Source organism: Oncorhynchus gorbuscha, unplaced genomic scaffold (genome assembly GCF_021184085.1).
Source record: "Oncorhynchus gorbuscha isolate QuinsamMale2020 ecotype Even-year unplaced genomic scaffold, OgorEven_v1.0 Un_scaffold_1494, whole genome shotgun sequence".
Classification (NCBI taxonomy): Eukaryota; Metazoa; Chordata; class Actinopteri; order Salmoniformes; family Salmonidae; genus Oncorhynchus; species Oncorhynchus gorbuscha.
In genome coordinates, this window is record NW_025746257.1 from 4907 (window position 1) to 24993 (window position 20087).

The window sequence follows — 20087 nt, forward strand, 5'->3', positions numbered from 1 at the left end:
TAAAAGTATGCTTGCTTCAGCTGTCTAAAAGTTTTTTTCATGGTAGTTCAGTAAAGGTTGAAGTAGTGACTGCAGTAAGCCCAGGGGTGGAAATTGTTGTATTGTTGGGTTAGTATCCAGAGCTACAACAACAATGTGTGCTGATTGAACCAAACTAAATAGTTGGAGGATGCGGGCATCGATCCCGCTACCTCTCACATGCAAAGCGAGCACTCTACCATTTGAGCTAATCCCCCTGTGCCTCAAACAAGAAGTATGAAATCTCAATGACCGCACTGCCAAATCCCTCGTCCATTAGAATGGATACTTTTTAAAAAGTATGCTTGCTTCAGCTGTCTAAAAGTATTTTTCATGGTAGTTCAGTAAAGGTTGAAGTAGTGACTGCAGTAAGCCCAGTGGTGGAAATAGTTGTATTGTTGGGTTAGTATCCAGAGCTACAACAACAATGTGTGCTGATTGAACCAAACTAAATAGTTGGAGGATGCAGGTATCGATCCAGCTACCTCTCACATGCTAAGCGAGTGGTCTACCATTTGAGCTAATCCCCCTGCGCCTCCAACAAGAAGTATGAAATCTCAATGACCGCACTGCCAAATCCCTCGTCCATAAGAAAGGATATCTTTTAAAAAGTATGCTTGAATCAGCTGTCTAAAAGTCTTTTTCATAGTAGTTCAGTAAAGGTTGAAGTAGTGACTGCAGTAAGCCCAGTGGTGGAAATAGATGTATTGTTGGGTTAGTATCCAGAGCTACAACAATAATGTGTGCTGATTGAACCAAACTAAATAGTTGGAGGATGAAGGCATCGATCCCGCTACCTCTCACATGCTAATCGAGCGCTCTACCATTTGAGCTAATCCCCTGCGCCTCCAACAAGAAGTATGAAATCTCAATGACCGCACTGCCAAATCGCTCTAAATAGTTGCAGGATGCAGGCATCGATCCCGCTACCTCTCACATGCTAAGTGAGTGCTCTGCCATTTGAGCTAATCCCCCTGCGCCTCTAACAAGAAGTATGAAATCTCAATGACCGCACTGCCAAATCCCCCGTCCATAAGAAAGGATACTTTTTTAAAAGTATGCTTGCTTCAGCTGTCTAAAAGTTTTTTTCATGGTAGTTCAGTAAAGGTTGAAGTAGTGACTGCAGTAAGCCCAGGGGTGGAAATAGTTGTATTGTTGGGTTAGTATCCAGAGCTACAACAACAATGTGTGCTGATTGAACCAAACTAAATAGTTGGAGGATGCGGGCATCGATCCCGCTACCTCTCACATGCAAAGCGAGCACTCTACCATTTGAGCTAATCCCCCTGTGCCTCAAACAAGAAGTATGAAATCTCAATGACCGCACTGCCAAATCCCTCGTCCATTAGAATGGATACTTTTTAAAAAGTATGCTTGCTTCAGCTGTCTAAAAGTATTTTTCATGGTAGTTCAGTAAAGGTTGAAGTAGTGACTGCAGTAAGCCCAGTGGTGGAAATAGTTGTATTGTTGGGTTAGTATCCAGAGCTACAACAACAATGTGTGCTGATTGAACCAAACTAAATAGTTGGAGGATGCAGGCATCATCCCGCTACCTCTCACATGCTAAGCGAGCGGTCTACCATTTGAGCTAATCCCCCTGCGCCTCCAACAAGAAGTATGAAATCTCAATGACCGCACTGCCAAATCCCTCGTCCATAAGAAAGGATATCTTTTAAAAAGTATGCTTGAATCAGCTGTCTAAAAGTATTTTTCATGGTAGTTCAGTAAAGGTTGAAGTAGTGACTGCAGTAAGCCCAGTGGTGGAAATAGATGTATTGTTGGGTTAGTATCCAGAGCTACAACAATAATGTGTGCTGATTGAACCAAACTAAATAGTTGGAGGATGAAGGCATCAATCCCGCTACCTCTCACATGCTAATCGAGCGCTCTACCATTTGAGCTAATCCCCCTGCGCCTCCAACAAGAAGTATGAAATCTCAATGACCGCACTGCAAAATCCCTCGTCCATAAGAAAGGATACTTTTAAAAAGTATGCTTGCTTCAGCTGTCTAAAAGTATTTTTCATGGTAGTTCAGTAAAGGTTGAAGTAGTGACTGCAGTAAGCCCAGTGGTGGAAATAGTTGTATTGTTGGGTTAGTATCCAGAGCTACAACAACAATGTGTGCTGATTGAACCAAACTAAATAGTTGGAGGATGCAGGCATCGATCCCGCTACCTCTCACATGCTAAGCGAGTGGTCTACCATTTGAGCTAATCCCCCTGCGCCTCCAACAACTCCAACAGAAGTATGAAATCTCAATGACCGCACTGCCAAATCCCTCGTCCATAAGAAAGGATATCTTTTAAAAAGTATGCTTGAATCAGCTGTCTAAAAGTCTTTTTCATAGTAGTTCAGTAAAGGTTGAAGTAGTGACTGCAGTAAGCCCAGTGGTGGAAATAGATGTATTGTTGGGTTAGTATCCAGAGCTACAACAATAATGTGTGCTGATTGAACCAAACTAAATAGTTGGAGGATGAAGGCATCGATCCCGCTACCTCTCACATGCTAATCGAGCGCTCTACCATTTGAGCTAATCCCCCTGCGCCTCAAACAAGAAGTATGAAATCTCAATGACCGCACTGCAAAATCCCTCGTCCATAAGAAAGGATACTTTCTAAAAAGTATGCTTGCTTCAGCTGTCTAAAAGTATTTTTCATGGTAGTTCAGTAAAGGTTGAAGTAGTGACTGCAGTAAGTCCAGTGGTGGAAATAGTTATATTTTTGGGTTAGTATCCAGAGCAACAACAACAATGTGTGCTGATTGAACCAAACTAAATAGTTGGAGGATGTGGGTATAGATCCCACTACCTCTCGCATGCGAAGCGAGCGCTCTACCATTTGAGATAATGAACCTGCACCTCCAACAAGAAGTATGAAATCTCAATGACCGCACTGCCAAATCCCTCGTCCATAAGAAAGGATACTTTTTTTAAAGTATGCTTGCTTCAGCTGTCTAAAAGTATTTTTCATGGTAGTTCAGTAAAGGTTGAAGTAGTGACTGCAGTAAGCCCAGTGGTGGAAATAGTTGCATTGTTGGGTTAGTATCCAGAGCTACAACAACAATGTGTGCTGATTGAACCAAACTAAATAGTTGGAGGATGCAGGCATCTATCCCGCTACCTCTCGCATGCTAAACGAGCGCTCTACCATTTGAGCTAACACCCCCGTTCCTTCAACAAGAAGTATGAAATCTCAATGACCGCACTGCCAAATCCCTCGTCCATAAGAAAGGATACTTTTTTTAAAGTATGCTTGCTTCAGCTGTCTAAAAGTATTTTTCATGGTAGTTCAGTAAAGGTGGAAGTAGTGACTGCAGTAAGCCAAGTGGTGGAAATAGTTGTATTGTTGGGTTAGTATCCAGAGCAACAACAACAACGTGTGCTGATTGAACCAAACTAAATAGTTGGAGGATGCAGGCATCGATCCCACTACCTCTCGCATGCAAAGCAAGCATTCTACCATTTGAGCTAATCCCCCTGCCCCTCCAATTAGAAGTATGAAATCTCAATGACCGCACTGCCAAATCCCTCGTCCATTAGAAATTATACTTTTTAAAAAGTATGCTTGCTTCAGCTGTCTAAAAGTTTTTTTCATGGTAGTTCAGTTAAGGTTGAAGTAGTGACTGCAGTAAGCCAAGTGGTGGAAATAGTTGTATTGTTGGGTTTGTATCCAGAGCAACAACAACAATGTGTGCTGATTGAACCAAACTAAATAGTTGGAGGATGCGGGTATCGATCCCACTACCTCTCGCATGCGAAGCGAGCGCTCTACCATTTGAGATAATGAACCTGCACCACCAATAAGAAGTATAAAATCTCAATGACCGCACTGCCAAATCCCTCGTCCATAAGAAAGGATACTTTTTAAAAAGTATGCTTGCTTCAGCTGTCTAAAAGTATTTTTCATGGTAGTTCAGTAAAGGTTGAAGTAGTGACTGCAGTAAGCACAGTGGTGGAAATAGTTGCATTGTTGGGTTAGTATCCAGAGATACAACAACAATGTGTGCTGATTGAACCAAACTAAATAGTTGGAGGATGCAGGCATCGATCCCGCTACCTCTCGCATGCTAAACGAGCACTCTACCATTTGAGCTACATCCCCCGTTCCTTAAACAAGAAGTATGAAATCTCAATGACCGCACTGCCAAATCCCTCGTCCATTAGAAATTATACTTTTTGAAAAGTATGCTTGCTTCAGCTGTCTAAAAGTTTTTTTCATGGTAGTTCAGTTAAGGTTGAAGTAGTGACTGCAGTAAGTCCAGTGGTGGAAATAGTTGCATTGTTGGGTTAGTATCCAGAGCTACAACAACAATGTGTGCTGATTGAACCAAACTAAATAGTTGGAGGATGCAGGCATCGATCCCGCTACCTCTCACATGCTAAGCGAGCGCTCTACCATTTGAGCTAATCCCCCTGCACCTCCAACTAGAAGTATGAAATCTCAATGACTGCACTGCCAAATCCCTCGTCCATAAGAAAGGATACTTTTTAAAAAGTATGCTTGCATCAGCTGTCTAAAAGTATTTTTTCATGGTAGTTCATTAAAGGTTGAAGTTGTGACTGCAGTAAGCATGGTGGAAATAGTTGTATTGTTGGGTTAGTATCCAGAGCTACAACAACAATGTGTGCTGATTGAACCAAACTAAATAGTTGGAGGATGCGGGCATCGATCCCGCTACCTCTCGCATGCTAAGCGAGCACTCTACCATTTGAGCTAATCCCCCTGCACCTCAACAAGAAGTATGAAATCTCAATGACCGCACTGCCAAATCCCTCGTCCATAAGAAAGGATACTTTTTTAAAGTATGCATGCTTCAGCTGTCTAAAAGTATTTTTCATGGTAGTTCAGTAAAGGTTGAAGTAGTGACTGCAGTAAGCCCAGTGGTGGAAATGGTTGTATTGTTGGGTTAGTATCCAGAGCTACAACAACAATGATTGAACCAAACTAAATAGTTGGAGGATGCTAGCATCGATCCCGCTACCTCTCACATGCTAAGCGAGCGCTCTACAATTTGAGCTAATCCCCCTGCGCCTCCAACAAGAAGTATGAAATCTCAATGACCGCACTGCCAAATCCCTCGTCCATAAGAAATGATAATTTTTAAGAAGTATGCTTGCTTCAGCTGTCTAAAAGTATTTTTCATGGTAGCTCAGTAAATGTTGAAGTAGTGACTTCAGTAAGCCCAGTGGTGGAAATAGTTGTATTGTTGGGTTAGTATCCAGAGCTACAACAACAATGTGTGCTGATTGAACCAAACTAAATTGTTGGAGGATGCGGGCATCGATCCCGCTACCTCTCGCATGCTAAGCGATCGCTCTACCATTTGAGCTAATACCCCTGCAGCTCCAATCAAAAGTATGAAATCTCAATGACTGCACTGCCAAATCCCTCGTCCATAAGAAAGGATACTTTTTTAAAAGTATGCTTGCATCAGCTGTCTAAAAGTATTTTTTCATGGTAGTTCATTAAAGGTTGAAGTTGTGACTGCAGTAAGCACGGTGGTGGAAATAGTTGTATTGTTGGGTTAGTATCCAGAGCTACAACAACAATGTGTGCTGATTGAATCAAACTAAATATTTGGAGGATGCGGGCATCGATCACGCTACCTCTCGCATGCTAAGCGAGCACTATACCATTTGAGCTAATCCCCCTGCACCTCCAATTAGAAGTATGAAATCTCAATGACCGCACTGCCAAATCCCTCGTCCATAAGAAAGGATACTTTTTAAAAAGTATGCTTGCATCAGCTGTCTAAAAGTATTTTTTCATGGTAGTTCATTAAAGGTTGAAGTTGTGACTGCAGTAAGCACGGTGGTGGAAATAGTTGTATTGTTGGGTTAGTATCCAGAGCTACAACAACAATGTGTGCTGATTGAACCAAACTAAATATTTGGAGAATGCGGGCATCGATCACCCTACCTCTCGCATGCTAAGCAAGCGCTCTACCATTTGAGCTAATCCCCCTGCGGCTCCAATCAGAAGTATGAAATCTCAATGACCGCACTGCCAAATCCCTCGTCCATAAGAAAGGATACTTTTTAAAAAGTATGCTTGCTTCAGCTGTCTAAAAGTATTTTTCATGGTAGTTCAGTAAAGTTTGAAGTAGTGACTGCAGTAAGCCCAGTGGTGGAAATAGTTGTATTGTTGGGTTAGTATCCAGAGCTACAACAACAATGATTGAACCAAACTAAATAGTTGGAGGATGCGGGCATCGATCCCGCTACCTCTCACATGCAAAGCAAGCGCTCTACAATTTTAGCTAATCCCCCTGCGCCTCCAACAAGAAGTATGAAATCTCAATGACCGCACTGCCAAATCCCTCGTCCATAAGAAAGGATACTTTTTTAAAGTATGCTTGCTTCAGCTGTCTAAAAGTATTTTTCATGGTAGTTCAGTAAAGGTTGAAGTGGTGACTGCAGTAAATCCAGTGGTGGAAATAGTTGTATTGTTGGGTTTGTATCCAGAGCTACAACAACAATGTGTGCTGATTGAACCAAACTAAATAGTTGGAGGATGCAGGTATCGATCCCGCTACCTCTCACATGCTAAGTGAGAGGTCTACCATTTGAGCTAATCCCCGTGCTTCCAAAAAGAAGTATGAAATCTCAATGACCGCACTGCCAAATCCCTCGTCCATAAGAAAGGATACTTTTTAAAAAGTATGCTTGCATCAGCTGTCTAAAAGTATTTTTTCATGGTAGTTCATTAAAGGTTGAAGTTGTGACTGCAGTAAGCATGGTGGTGGAAATAGTTGTATTGTTGGGTTAGTATCCAGAGCTACAACAACAATGTGTGCTGATTGAACCAAACTAAATAGTTGGAGGATGCGGGCATCGATCCCGCTACCTCTCACATGCGAAGCGAGCACTCTACCATTTGAGCTAATCCCCCTGCGCCTGCAACAAGAAGTATGAAATCTCAATGACCGCACTGCCAAATCCCTCGTCCATAAGAAAGGATACTTTTTTTAAAGTATGCTTGCTTCAGCTGTCTAAAAGTATTTTTCATGGTAGTTCAGTAAAGTTTGAAGTAGTGACTGAAGTAAGCCCAGTGGTGGAAATAGTTGTATTGTTGGGTTAGTATCCAGAGCTACAACAACAATGATTGAACCAAACTAAATAGTTGGAGGATGCGGGCATCGATCACGCTACCTCTCACATGCGAAGCGAGCGCTCTACGATTTTAGCTAATCCCCCTGCGCCTCCAACAAGAAGTATGAAATCTCAATGACCGCACTGCCAAATCCCTCGTCCATAAGAAAGGATACTTTTTTAAAGTATGCTTGCTTCAGCTGTCTAAAAGTATTTTTCATGGTAGTTCAGTAAAGGTTGAAGTAGTGACTGCAGTAAATCCAGTGGTGGAAATAGTTGTATTGTTGGGTTTTTATCCAGAGCGACAACAACAATGTGTGCTGATTGAACCAAACTAAATAGTTGGAGGATGCAGGTATCGATCCCGCTACCTCTCAAATGCTAAGCGAGAGGTCTACCATTTGAGCTAATCCCCGTGCTTCCAAAAAGAAGTATGAAATCTCAATGAACGCACTGCCAAATCCCTCGTCCATAAGAAAGGATACTTTTTAAAAAGTATGCTTGCATCAGCTGTCTAAAAGTATTTTTTCATGGTAGTTCAGTAAAGGTTGAAGTAGTGACTGCAGTAAGCCCAGTGGTGGAAATAGTTGTATTGTTGGGTTAGTATCCAGAGCTACAACAACAATGTGTGCTGATTGAACCAAACTAAATAGTTGGAGGATGCGGGCATCGATCCCGCTACCTCTCACATGCTAAATAGCGAGCAGTATCGCTCTACCATTTGAGCTAATCCCCTGCAGCTCCAATCAAAAGTATGAAATCTCAATGACCGCACTGCCAAATCCCTCGTCCATAAGAAAGGATACTTTTTAAAAAGTATGCTTGCTTCAGCTGTCTAAAAGTATTTTTCATGGTAGTTCAGTAAAGGTTGAAGTAGTGACTGCAGTAAGCCCAGTGGTGGAAATCGTTGTATTGTTGGGTTATTCTCCAGAGCTACAACAACAATGTGTGCTGATTGAACCAAACTAAATAGTTGGAAGATGCAGGCATCGATCCCGCTACCTCTCGCATGCTAAACAAGCGCTCTACCATTTGAGCTAATCCCCCTGTTCCTTCAAACAGAAGTATGAAATCTCAATGACGGCACTGCCAAATCCCTCGTCCATAAGAAAGGATCATTTTTAAAAAGTATGCTTGCTTCAGCTGTCTAAAAGTATTTTTCATGGTAGTTCAGTAAAGGTACTAGTAGTGACTGCAGTAAGCCCAGTGGTGGAAATAGTTGTATTGTTGGGTTAGTATCCAGAGCTACAACAACAATGTGTGCTGATTGAACCAAACTAAATAGTTGGAGGATGCAGGCATCGATCCCGCTATCTCTCACATGCTAAGCGAGCACTCTACCATTTGAGCTAATCCCCCTGCGCCTCCAACAAGAAGTATGAAATCTCAATGACTGCACTGCCAAATCCCTCGTCCATAAGAAAGGATATTTTTTTTAAAGTATGCTTGCTTCAGCTGTCTAAAAGTATTTTTCATGGTAGTTCAGTTAAGGTTGAAGTAGTGACTGCAGTAAGCCAAGTGGTGGAAATAGTTGTATTGTTGGGTTTGTATCCAGAGCAACAACAACAATATGTGCTGATTGAACCGAACTAAACAGTTGGAGGATGTGGGTATCGATCCCACTACCTCTCGCATGCGAAGCGAGCGCTCTACCATTTGAGATAATCCCCCTGCGCCTGCAACAAGAAGTATGAAATCTCAATGACCGCACTGCCAAATCCCTCGTCCATAAGAAAGGATACTTTTTAAAAGTATGCATGCTTCAGCTGTCTAAAAGTATTTTTCATGGTAGTTCAGTAAAGGTTGAAGTAGTGACTGCAGTAAGCCCAGTGGTGGAAATGGTTGTATTGTTGGGTTAGTATCCAGAGCTACAACAACAATGTTTGAACCAAACTAAATAGTTGGAGGATGCTAGCATCGATCCCGCTACCTCTCACATGCTAAGCGAGCGCTCTACAATTTGAGCTAATCCCCCTGCGCCTCCAACAAGAAGTATGAAATCTCAATGACCGCACTGCCAAATCCCTCGTCCCTAAGAAAGGATACTTGCTTCAGCTGTCTAAAAGTATTTTTCATTGTAGCTCAGTAAATGTTGAAGTAGTGACTGCAGTAAGCCCAGTGGTGGAAATAGTTGTATTGTTGGGTTAGTATCCAGAGCTACAACAACAATGTGTGCTGATTGAACCAAACGAAACTGTTGGAGGATGCGGGCATCGATCCCGCTACCTCTCGCATGCTAAGCGATCGCTCTACCATTTGAGCTAATACCCCTGCAGCTCCAATCAAAAGTATGAAATCTTAATGACCGCACTGCCAAATCCCTCGTCCATAAGAAAGGATAATTTTTAAAAAGTATGATTGCTTCAGCTGTCTAAAAGTATTTTTCATGGTAGTTCAGTAAAGGTTGAAGTAGTGACTGCAGTGAGCCCAGTGGTGGAAATAGTTGTATTGTTGGGTTAGTATCCAGAGCTACAACAACAATGTGTGCTGATTGAACCAAACTAAATAGTTGGAGGATGCAGGCATCGATCCCGCTACCTCTCACATGCTAAGCGAGCACTCTAACATTTGAGCTACTCCCCCTGTGCCTCCAATAAGAAGTATGAAATCTCAATTACCGCACTGCCAAATCCCTCGTCCCTAAGAAAGGATACTTGCTTCAGCTGTCTAAAAGTATTTTTCATGGTAGCTCAGTAAATGTTGAAGTAGTGACTGCAGTAAGCCCAGTGGTGGAAATAGTTGTATTGTTGGGTTAGTATCCAGAGCTACAACAAAAATGTGTGCTGATTGAACCAAACAAAACTGTTGGAGGATGCGGGCATCGATCCCGCTACCTCTCGCATGCTAAGCGATCGCTCTACCATTTGAGCTAATACCCCTGCAGCTCCAATCAAAAGTATGAAATCTTAATGACCGCACTGCAAAATCCCTCGTCCATAAGAAAGGATCATTTAAAAAAAGTATGATTGCTTCAGCTGTCTAAAAGTATTTTTCATGGTAGTTCAGTAAAGGTTGAAGTAGTGACTGCAGTGAGCCCAGTGTTGGAAATAGTTGTATTGTTGGGTTAGTATCCAGAGCTACAACAACAATGTGTGCTGATTGAACCAAACTAAATAGTTGGAGGATGCAGGCATCAATCCCGCTACCTCTCACATGCTAAGCAAGCACTCTACCATTTGACCATTTGAACTAATCCCCCTGCGCCTCCAACAAGAAGTATGAAATCTCAATGACTGCACTGCCAAATCCCTCGTCCATAAGAAAGGATAATTTTTTTAAAGTATGCTTGCTTCAGCTGTCTAAAAGTATTTTTCATGGTAGTTCAGTAAAGGTTGAAGTAGTGACTGCAGTAAGCCCAGTGGTGGAAATAGTTGTATTGTTGGGTTAGTATCCAGAGCTACAACAACAATGTGTGCTGATTGAACCAAACTAAATAGTTGGAGGATGCAGGCATCGATCCCGCTACCTCTCACATGCTAAGCGAGCGCTCTACCATTTGAGCTAATCCCCTGCACCTCCAACAAGAAGTATGAAATCTCAATGACGCACTGCCAAATCCCTCGTCCATAAGAAAGGATACTTTTTAAAAAGTATGCTTGCTTCAGCTGTCTAAAAGTATTTTTCATGGTAGTTCAGTAAAGGTTGAAGTAGTGACTGCAGTAAGCCCAGTGGTGGAAATAGTTGTATTGTTGGGTTAGTATCCAGAGCTACAACAACAATGTGTGCTGATTGAACCAAACTAAATAGTTGGAGGATGCAGGCATCGATCCCGCTACTCTCACATGCTAAGCGAGCACTCTACCATTTGAGCTAATCCCCCTGCGCCTCCAACAAGAAGTATGAAATCTCAATGACTGCACTGCCAAATCCCTCGTCCATAAGAAAGGATATTTTTTTAAAGTATGCTTGCTTCAGCTGTCTAAAAGTATTTTTCATGGTAGTTCAGTTAAGGTTGAAGTAGTGACTGCAGTAAGCCCAGTGGTGGAAATAGTTGTATTGTTGGGTTAGTATCCAGAGCTACAACAACAATATGTGCTGATTGAACCAAACTAAATAGTTGGAGGATGCATCGATCCCACTACCTCTCGCATGCGAAGCGAGCGCTCTACCATTTGAGATAATCCCCCTGCGCCTGCAACAAGAAGTATGAAATCTCAATGACCGCACTGCCAAATCCCTCGTCCATAAGAAAGGATACTTTTTAAAAGTATGCATGCTTCAGCTGTCTAAAAGTATTTTTCATGGTAGTTCAGTAAAGGTTGAAGTAGTGACTGCAGTAAGCCCAGTGGTGGAAATAGTTGTATTGTTGGGTTAGTATCCAGAGCTACAACAACAATGATTGAACCAAACTAAATAGTTGGAGGATGCTAGCATCGATCCCGCTACCTCTCACATGCTAAGCGAGCGCTCTACCATTTGAGCTAATCCCCCTGCGCCTCCAACAAGAAGTATGAAATCTCAATGACCGCACTGCCAAATCCCTCGTCCATAAGAAAGGATACTTTTTAAAAAGTATGCTTGCTTCAGCTGTCTAAAAGTATTTTTCATGGTAGTTCAGTAAATGTTGAAGTAGTGACTGCAGTAAGCCCAGTGGTGGAAATAGTTGTATTGTTGGGTTAGTATCCAGAGCTACAACAACAATGTGTGCTGATTGAACCAAACTAAATAGTTGGAGGATGCGGGCATCGATCCCGCTACCTCTCGCATGCTAAGCGAGCGCTCTACCATTTGAGCTAATCCCCCTGCAGCTCCAATCAAAAGTATGAAATCTCAATGACCGCACTGCCAAATCCCTCGTCCATAAGAAAGGATAATTTTTAAAAAGTATGCTTGCTTCAGCTGTCTAAAAGTATTTTTCATGGTAGTTCAGTAAAGGTTGAAGTAGTGACTGCAGTAAGCCCAGTGGTGGAAATAGTTGTATTGTTGGGTTAGTATCCAGAGCTACAACAACAATGTGTGCTGATTGAACCAAACTAAATAGTTGGAGGATGCAGGCATCGATCCCGCTACCTCTCACATGCTAAGCGAGCACTCTACCATTTGAGCTAATCCCCCTGTGCCTCCAATAAGAAGTATGAAATCTCAATGACCGCACTGCCAAATCCCTCGTCCCTAAGAAAGGATACTTTTTTTAAAAAGTATGCTTCAGCTGTCTAAAAGTATTTTTCATGGTAGCTCAGTAAATGTTGAAGTAGTGACTGCAGTAAGCCCAGTGGTGGAAATAGTTGTATTGTTGGGTTAGTATCCAGAGCTACAACAAAAATGTGTGCTGATTGAACCAAACAAAACTGTTGGAGGATGCGGGCATCGATCCCGCTACCTCTCGCATGCTAAGCGAGTGCTCTACCATTTGAGCTAATCCCCTGCAGCTCCAATCAAAAGTATGAAATCTTAATGACCGCACTGCAAAATCCCTCGTCCATAAGAAAGGATCATTTAAAAAAAGTATGATTGCTTCAGCTGTCTAAAAGTATTTTTCATGGTAGTTCAGTAAAGGTTGAAGTAGTGACTGCAGTGAGCCCAGTGTTGGAAATAGTTGTATTGTTGGGTTAGTATCCAGAGCTACAACAACAATGTGTGCTGATTGAACCAAACTAAATAGTTGGAGGATGCAGGCATCAATCCCGCTACCTCTCACATGCTAAGCAAGCACTCTACCATTTGAACTAATCCCCCTGCGCCTCCAACAAGAAGTATGAAATCTCAATGACTGCACTGCCAAATCCCTCGTCCATAAGAAAGGATAATTTTTTTAAAGTATGCTTGCTTCAGCTGTCTAAAAGTATTTTTCATGGTAGTTCAGTTAAGGTTGAAGTAGTGACTGCAGTAAGCCCAGTGGTGGAAATAGTTGTATTGTTGGGTTAGTATCCAGAGCTACAACAACAATGTGTGCTGATTGAACCAAACTAAATAGTTGAAGGATGCGGGCATCGATCCCGCTACCTCTCACATGCAAAGCGAGCGCTCTACCATTTGAGCTAATCCCCCTGCACCTCCAACAAGAAGTATGAAATCTCAATGAACGCACTGCCAAATCCCTCGTCCATAAGAAAGGATACTTTTTAAAAAGTATGCTTGCTTCAGCTGTCTAAAAGTATTTTTCATGGTACTTCAGTAAAGGTTGAAGTAGTGACTGCAGTAAGCCCAGTGGTGGAAATAGTTGTATTGTTGGGTTAGTATCCAGAGCTACAACAACGTTTGCTGATTGAACCAAACTAAAAAGTTGGAGGATGCGGGTATCGATCCCACTACATCTCGCATGCAAAGCGAGTGCTCTACCATTTGAGCTAATCCCCCTGCGCCTCCAACAAGAAGTATGAAATCTCAATGACCGCACCGCCAAATCCCTCGTCCATAAGAAAGGATTCTTTAAAAAAAGTATGCTTGCTTCAGCTGTCTAAAAGTATTTTTCATGGTAGTTCAGTAAAGGTTGAAGTAGTGACTGCAGTGAGCCCAGTGTTGGAAATAGTTGTATTGTTGGGTTAGTATCCAGAGCTACAACAACAATGTGTGCTGATTGAACCAAACTAAATAGTTGGAGGATGCAGGCATCAATCCCGCTACCTCTCACATGCTAAGCAAGCACTCTACCATTTGAACTAATCCCCCTGCGCCTCCAACAAGAAGTATGAAATCTCAATGACTGCACTGCCAAATCCCTCGTCCATAAGAAAGGATAATTTTTTAAAAGTATGCTTGCTTCAGCTGTCTAAAAGTATTTTTCATGGTAGTTCAGTTAAGGTTGAAGTAGTGACTGCAGTAAGCCCAGTGGTGGAAATAGTTGTATTGTTGGGTTAGTATCCAGAGCTACAACAACAATGTGTGCTGATTGAACCAAACTAAATAGTTGAAGGATGCGGGCATCGATCCCGCTACCTCTCACATGCAAAGCGAGCGCTCTACCATTTGAGCTAATCCCCCTGCACCTCCAACAAGAAGTATGAAATCTCAATGAACGCACTGCCAAATCCCTCGTCCATAAGAAAGGATACTTTTTAAAAAGTATGCTTGCTTCAGCTGTCTAAAAGTATTTTTCATGGTACTTCAGTAAAGGTTGAAGTAGTGACTGCAGTAAGCCCAGTGGTGGAAATAGTTGTATTGTTGGGTTAGTATCCAGAGCTACAACAACGTTTGCTGATTGAACCAAACTAAAAAGTTGGAGGATGCGGGTATCGATCCCACTACATCTCGCATGCAAAGCGAGTGCTCTACCATTTGAGCTAATCCCCCTGCGCCTCCAACAAGAAGTATGAAATCTCAATGACCGCACCGCCAAATCCCTCGTCCATAAGAAAGGATTCTTTAAAAAAAGTATGCTTGCTTCAGCTGTCTAAAAGTATTTTTCATGGTAGTTCAGTAAAGGTTGAAGTAGTGACTGCAGTAAGCCCAGTGGTGGAAATAGTTGTATTGTTGGGTTAGTATCCAGAGCTACAACAACAATGTGTGCTGATTGAACCAAACTAAATAGTTGGAGGATGCAGGTATCAATCCCACTACCTCTCACATGCTAAGCGAGTGCATTACCATTTGAGCTAATCCCCCTGCGCCTCCAACAAGAAGTATGAAATCTCAATGACCGCACTGCCAAATCCCTCGTCCATAAGAAAGGATACTTTTTAAAAAGTATGCTTGCTTCAGCTGTCTAAAAGTATTTTTCATGGTAGTTCAGTAAAGGTTGAAGTAGTGACTGCAGTAAGTCCAGTGGTGGAAATAGTTCTTTTGTTGGGTTAGTATCCAAAGCTACAACAACAATGTGTGCTGATTGAACCAAACTAAATAGTTGGAGGATGCAGGCATCGATCCCGCTACCTCTCACATGCTAAGCGAGCACTTTACCATTTGAGCTAATCCCCTGCGCCTCCAACAAGAAGTATGAAATCTCAATGACTGCACTGCCAAATCCCTCGTCCATAAGAAAGGATAATTTTTTAAAAGTATGCTTGCTTCAGCTGTCTAAAAGTATTTTTCATGGTAGTTCAGTTAAGGTTGAAGTAGTGACTGCAGTAAGCCAAGTGGTGGAAATAGTTGTATTGTTGGGTTTGTATCCAGAGCAACAACAACAATATGTGCTGATTGAACCAAACTAAACAGTTGGAGGATGTGGGTATCGATCCCACTACCTCTCGCATGCGAAGCGAGCGCTCTACCATTTGAGATAATGAACCTGCGCCTCCAACAAGAAGTATGAAATCTCAATGACTGCACTGCCAAATCCCTCGTCCATTAGAAAGGATACTTTTTAAAAAGTATGCTTGCATCAGCTGTCTAAAAGTATTTTTTCATGGTAGTTCATTAAAGGTTGAAGTTGTGACTGCAGTAAGCACGGTGGTGGAAATAGTTGTATTGTTGGGTTAGTATCCAGAGCTACAACAACAATGTGTGCTGATTGAACCAAACTAAATAGTTGGAGGATGCGGGCATCGATCCCGCTACCTCTCACATGCAAAGCGAGCACTCTACCATTTGAGCTAATCCCCCTGCATCTCCAACAAGAAGTATGAAATCTCAATGACCGCACTGCCAAATCCCTCGTCCATAAGAAAGGATACTTTTTAAAAAGTATGCTTGCTTCAGCTGTCTAAAAGTATTTTTCATGGTAGTTCAGTAAAGGTTGAAGTAGTGACTGCAGTAAGCCCAGTGGTGGAAATAGTTGTATTGTTGGGTTAGTATCCAGAGCTACAACAACAATGTGTGCTGATTGAACCAAACTAAAAGTTGGAGGATGCGGGCATCGATCCCGCTACCTCTCGCATGCTAAGCAATCGCTCTACCATTTGAGCTAATACCCCTGCAGCTCCAATCAAAAGTATGAAATCTCAATGACTGCACTGCCAAATCCCTCGTCCATAAGAAAAGATACTTTTTAAAAAGTATGCTTGCATCAGCTGTCTAAAAGTATTTTTTCATGGTAGTTCAGTAAAGGTTGAAGTAGTGACTGCAGTAAGCCCAGTGGTGGAAATAGTTGTATTGTTGGGTTAGTATCCAGAGCTACAACAACAATGTGTGCTGATTGAACCAAACTAAATATTTGGAGGATGCGGGGATCGATCACGCTACCTCTCGCATGCTAAGCGAGCACTCTACCATTTGAGCTAATCCCCCTGCACCTCCAATTAGAAGTATGAAATCTCAATGACCGCACTGCCAAATCCCTCGTCCATAAGAAAGGATACTTTTTAAAAAGTATGCTTGCATCAGCTGTCTAAAAGTATTTTTCATGGTAGTTCATTAAAGGTTGAAGTTGTGACTGCAGTAAGCACGGTGGTGGAAATAGTTGTATTGTTGGGTTAGTATCCAGAGCTACAACAACAATGTGTGCTGATTGAACCAAACTAAATATTTGGAGGATGCGGGCATCGATCACCCTACCTCTCGCATGCTAAGCGAGCACTCTACCATTTGAGCTAATCCCCCTGCGGCTCCAATCAGAAGTTTGAAATCTCAATGACCGCACTGCCAAATCCCTCGTCCATAAGAAAGGATACTTTTTAAAAAGTATGCTTGCTTCAGCTGTCTAAAAGTATTTTTCATGGTAGTTCAGTAAAGTTTGAAGTAGTGACTGCAGTAAGCCCAGTGGTGGAAATAGTTGTATAGTTGGGTTAGTATCCAGAGCTACAACAACAATGATTGAACCAAACTAAATAGTTGGAGGATGCGGGCATCGATCCCGCTACCTCTCACATGCGAAGCGAGCGCTCTACAATTTTAGCTAATCCCCCTGCGCCTCCAACAAGAAGTATGAAATCTCAATGACCGCACTGCCAAATCCCTCGTCCATAAGAAAGGATACTTTTTTTAAAGTATGCTTGCTTCAGCTGTCTAAAAGTATTTTTCATGGTAGTTCAGTAAAGGTTGAAGTGGTGACTGCAGTAATTCCAGTGGTGGAAATAGTTGTATTGTTGGGTTTGTATCCAGAGCTACAACAACGTGTGCTGATTGAACCAAACTAAATAGTTGGAGGATGCAGGTATCGATCCCGCTACCTCTCACATGCTAAGTGAGAGGTCTACCATTTGAGCTAGTCCCCGTGCTTCCAAAAAGAAGTATGAAATCTCAATGAACGCACTGCCAAATCCCTCGTCCATAAGAAAGGATAATTTTTTTAAAGTATGCTTGCATCAGCTGTCTAAAAGTATTTTTTCATGGTAGTTCATTAAAGGTTGAAGTTGTGACTGCAGTAAGCATGGTGGTGGAAATAGTTGTATTGTTGGGTTAGTATCCAGAGCTACAACAACAATGTGTGCTGATTGAACCAAACTAAATAGTTGGAGGATGCGGGCATCGATCCCGCTACCTCTCACATGCGAAGCGAGCACTCTACCATTTGAGCTAATCCCCCTGCGCCTGCAACAAGAAGTATGAAATCTCAATGACCGCACTGCCAAATCCCTCGTCCATAAGAAAGGATACTTTTTTAAAGTATGCATGCTTCAGCTGTCTAAAAGTATTTTTCATGGTAGTTCAGTAAAGGTTGAAGTAGTGACTGCAGTAAGCCCAGTGGTGGAAATGGTTGTATTGTTGGGTTAGTATCCAGAGCTACAACAACAATGATTGAACCAAACTAAATAGTTGGAGGATGCTAGCATCGATCCCGCTACCTCTCACATGCTAAGCGAGCGCTCTACAATTTGAGCTAATCCCCCTGCGGCTCCAACAAGAAGTATGAAATCTCAATGACCGCACTGCCAAATCCCTCGTCCATAAGAAATGATAATTTTTAAAAAGTATGCTTGCTTCAGCTGTCTAAAAGTATTTTTCATTGTAGTTCAGTAAAGGTTGAAGTGGTGACTGCAGTAAATCCAGTGGTGGAAATAGTTGTTTTGTTGGGTTAGTATCCAGAGCTACAACAACAATGTGTGCTGATTGAACCAAACTAAATAGTTGGAGGATGCAGGCATCAATCCCGCTACCTCTCTCACATGCTAAGCAAGCACTCTACCATTTGAGCTACTCCCCCTGTGCCTCCAATAAGAAGTATGAAATCTCAATTACCGCACTGCCAAATCCCTCGTCCCTAAGAAAGGATACTTGCTTCAGCTGTCTAAAAGTATTTTTCATGGTAGTTCAGTAAATGTTGAAGTAGTGACTGCAGTAAGCCCAGTGGTGGAAATAGTTGTATTGTTGGGTTAGTATCCAGAGCTACAACAACAATGTGTGCTGATTGAACCAAACAAAATTGTTGGAGGATCCGGGCATCGATCCCGCTACCTCTCGCATGCTAAGCGATCGCTCTACCATTTGAGCTAATACCCCTGCAGCTCCAATCAAAAGTATGAAATCTCAATGACCGCACTGCCAAATCCCTCGTCCATAAGAAAGGATAATTTTTAAAAAGTATGATTGCTTCAGCTGTCTAAAAGTATTTTTCATGGTAGTTCAGTAAAGGTTGAAGTAGTGACTGCAGTGAGCCCAGTGTTGGAAATAGTTGTATTGTTGGGTTAGTATCCAGAGCTACAACAACAATGTGTGCTGATTGAACCAAACTAAATAGTTGGAGGATGCAGGCATCCATCCCGCTACCTCTCACATGCTAAGCGAGCACTCTACCATTTGAACTAATCCCCCTGCGCCTCCAACAAGAAGTATGAAATCTCAATGACTGCACTGCCAAATCCCTCGTCCATAAGAAAGGATAATTTTTTTAAAGTATGCTTGCTTCAGCTGTCTAAAAGTATTTTTCATGGTAGTTCAGTTAAGGTTGAAGTAGTGACTGCAGTAAGCCCAGTGGTGGAAATAGTTGTATTGTTGGGTTAGTATCCAGAGATACAACAACAATGTGTGCTGATTGAACCAAACTAAATATTTGGAGGATGCAGGCATCGATGCCGCTACCTCTCGCATGCTAAACGAGCGCTCTACCATTTGAGCTACACCCCCGTTCCTTAAACAAGAAGTATGAAATCTCAATGACCGCAATGCCAAATCCCTCGTCCATTAGAAAGGATACTTTTTAAAAAGTATGCTTGCATCAGCTGTCTAAAAGTATTTTTTCATGGTAGTTCATTAAAGGTTGAAGTTGTGACTGCAGTAAGCACGGTTGTGGAAATAGTTGTATTGTTGGGTTAGTATCCAGAGCTACAACAACAATGTGTGCTGATTGAACCAAACTAAATAGTTGGAGGATGCGGGCATCGATCCCGCTACCTCTCACATGCAAAGCGAGCGCTCTACCATTTGGGCTAATCCCCCTGCACCTCTAACAAGAAGTATGAAATCTCAATGAACGCACTGCCAAATCCCTCGTCCATAAGAAAGGATACTTTTTAAAAAGTATGCTTGCTTCAGCTGTCTAAAAGTATTTTTCATGGTACTTCAGTAAAGGTTGAAGTAGTGACTGCAGTAAGCCCAGTGGTGGAAATAGTTGTATTGTTGGGTTAGTATCCAGAGCTACAAAAACGTTTGCTGATTGAACCAAACTAAAAAGTTGGAGGATGCGGGTATCGATCCCGCTACATCTCGCATGCAAAGCGAGTGCTCTACCATTTGAGCTAATCCCCCTGCATCTCCAACAAGAAGTATGAAATCTCAATGACCGCACCGCCAAATCCCTCGTCCATAAGAAAGGATTCTTTAAAAAAGTATGCTTGCTTCAGCTGTCTAAAAGTATTTTTGATGGTAGTTCAGTAAAGGTTGAAGTAGCGACTGCAGTAAGCCCAGTGGTGGAAATAGTTGTATTGTTGGGTTATTATCCAGAGCTACAACAACAATGTGTGCTGATTGAACCAAACTAAATATTTGGAAGATGCAGGCATCGATCCCGCTACCTCTCGCATGCTAAACGAGCGCTCTACCATTTGAGCTAATCCCCCTGTTCCTTCAACCAGAAGTATGAAATCTCAATGACCGCACTGCCAAATCCCTCGTCCATAAGAAAGGATAATTTTTAAAAAGTATGCTTGCTTCAGCTGTCTAAAAGTATTTTTCATGGTAGTTCAGTAAAGGTACTAGTAGTGACTGCAGTAAGCCCAGTGGTGGAAA

At 42.2% G+C, this 20087-nt stretch overlaps 3 non-coding genes across 3 annotated transcripts; all 3 read right to left on the reverse strand.

The window, feature by feature from the left end:
• Positions 1-4668: 4668 nt before the first annotated feature.
• Positions 4669-4741, reverse strand: trnaa-agc. Its single transcript has one exon. It is a non-coding gene; the product is annotated as a tRNA-Ala (tRNA).
• A 7038-nt stretch (positions 4742-11779) lies between these two features.
• trnaa-agc lies at positions 11780-11852 on the reverse strand. Its single transcript has one exon. It is a non-coding gene; the product is annotated as a tRNA-Ala (tRNA).
• Positions 11853-19534: 7682 nt separating this feature from the next.
• trnaa-ugc lies at positions 19535-19607 on the reverse strand. The gene has a single exon. It is a non-coding gene; the product is annotated as a tRNA-Ala (tRNA).
• Positions 19608-20087: the final 480 nt, after the last annotated feature.